The following is a 2,514-nucleotide window of genomic DNA, read 5'->3' as shown; positions in this document are numbered from 1 at the left end:
CGCGCCAGAACGCCGGGTGTGTGTTTCAGGTTGGGGGTTGGGGGCCCCGCTAGCCCTGAGCCGCAGACCGAGGCGCGGCCAAGCGATTCCTCCGGTTCCCTCCGCCGGGCGGGGCACAGCCGCACTTCCGCCCGGGACGCGTCACTTCCGCTCCGGCCTGCAGCCCTGAGACGCCTTGGATGACGGGCTGGCTTGCTTTGCCTTGCATGTGGCTTCACAAAAGTGAAGGGTAAAGCACAGGTGGAAGCAGTTGTATGGAACCTCTGGTCGAAGGAGCCAAAACAACTGCAGGCCGCAGAGTCTGCGAGCTCACCGCCCAGGTGCCCCGCGCTCCAGGCGGGCAGGTCACAGAGTCCCAGGCTTCTCTGCTTTAAAATGAAATCAAGGGATCACCTCAACCCAATAAAGTTAGAGCACGGGCTTTCTGATTTGAAATCACGTTTTCTAGCAGCCATCGTTCCCTGCTGCAGCCGACCAGTAATGCCACCTCTGGGCAGAGGTCTGGCCCTTTGGCTCACAGTCCCAAGCGTGGAACCTTCCCTCCTGCCCCTGGCTCTGATCCTCACCCAGCCTCTGAGTCTAAGCACCCACTGACTGATTCTTCTCATCTTTGCCTCCCTGAAAGCTGGAATTAGAAGACTTTACAGGAAATGAAAGTAGAAAGGACCTTGTGTTACTCGTAAGATGTGAATTTAACCTGGAAGGGGGTGAAGAATCTTTTTATTACCTTTGAGTGTTATTAAATACGAATCACAGGAAGCCATTATTTGGTCAGGCCTTAGGGCCCAACAGATTAGGCAAAAAGTCACAGTGGAGGGCCAGGTATTTCGCTCAGTGGTGTCGCTGCAAGCACAAGATCCCGAGTTTGATCCCCGGTACCAAAACAAAAGTCACAGTGGATTCACTTGAGGTAAAGTTCCATGTCACCAAGCTGAAAATGAAGTGCTTATCTGACCTAAAAATCAGGATTAGAATAACAGCCAAGTTTCCCAAACTGCTTAGTTTCGTCTTGTTTTGTTTTGTTGAGACAGTTTTATCTATCACGTAGTTCAGCCTGGCCTGGAAAACTCAGTCCTCCTGCTCAGCCTCGAAAGTGTTGAGATTATAAGCATGGGGCACCACATCTGTCTCCTTTCTGTTTTGTCAGAGCCCTTGTAACGCTAAAACCACTTTCCAGCTCTAGTTTATAGAATAATTTGTTGCCTCATTGTAGAATAGAAAATCAAACCAATTAAGATGCGTCATAAGAGTCTGAGGAGATGTGTGTATATGTGTGTGTGTGTGTGTGTGTGTAAGAGAGAGAGAGAGAGAGAGAGGGGCTGGGGATTTAACCCAGGACCTTCACGCTGACCTACATCCCTAGTTCTTTTTTAATTTTGAGGCAGGGTTCTTCCTAGGTGGCTAAATTGCCCAGGGTTGGTCTCCCCGCCTTAACTTCCTAGAGTTCTGGGATTCTTGGTGTTTGCCACCATGCCTAGTTCCAGGCAGGTTCTTGACATAGTTCCAGGAAAACATTTCAGGACACATCAGTGATGAAGCATAGGATGATTTATTGGGAAGATTTTAAAAGTAGCAGCAGGGTATGGTGATCAGGCCTGTAATCTGAGCATTCTGTGGGGCTGAGGCAAGTTCAAGTCCCATCTGGGCAATATAGCAAGAACCTCTCAAAAAAAAAAAAGACTGGGATTGGGGTTGTAGTTCAATGCAAAAGCCCTGGGTTTAATCCTGTGTAGTACCCTCCACCACCCACACACAAAAAGAATAGAGAGAGAACTTCAATATGAGATGAAAGGGGCACAACTTTGAAGTTCAGCCTGACCCACTAACAAAGGAAGGAGACTGGTTGATCATTATCTCAGTCCTAGGTTTGCAAGGTTGCTCCAGAGAAGTCTTTTATCTCTTAGTCAGCTCTCTGTGAGATAATTGTTCCAATTTGTGACAGTCTCAGTTTAGCAGAGGCTCTGCTAGAAAGTTCCTGAAACTCTCCTAAATGTCCTCACCCTTAAAGGGGAATGAGATAGGTTCTATAAATTCAGGGCTTATCACTGCTTTTAGACAGACATTCTCTAAATAATTAATATGCCATACATAGAGCTGAGCAGGGATCTGACCCCTACTTTTGTAATGTTCCCTTTTGGGTTTTAGTACATTTTAAATTTTTTTTATTTCTGTTTTTATAGGTTATGCAGATTGTTTCATTTTGGCAGATTCATACATCCACATAAGATACTTTGATAATTTTCACTATTTCCCCCTTTACCCCTCCCCCATTTCACATTTTTGGGGGAGTTCAATGTGCGTAAAATGTTTTGCTCATAACCACCCCCGTATTAACAATAGTTATACGGTGATACCTTAGTTCACAAACTTAATTCCATGTTTCTGGTTGCAAACTAAATTGAAAGAGAACCAAATTAAGTTTTCCCATAAGGTGATCATTGAACCTAACCACTGAATTTGACCTCCCCTTTCTACCCCTTCTTCCCTTCCTCCTGTCTAGTAAGTCTCCCTTCG

The sequence above is a fragment of the Fukomys damarensis genome, unplaced genomic scaffold, assembly GCF_012274545.1.
Source record: "Fukomys damarensis isolate Sample0158 unplaced genomic scaffold, DMR_v1.0_HiC HiC_scaffold_15, whole genome shotgun sequence".
Lineage (NCBI taxonomy): Eukaryota > Metazoa > Chordata > Mammalia > Rodentia > Bathyergidae > Fukomys > Fukomys damarensis.
The sequence above is the reverse complement of the archived record's forward strand: the minus strand, read 5'-3'. Positions refer to the sequence as shown.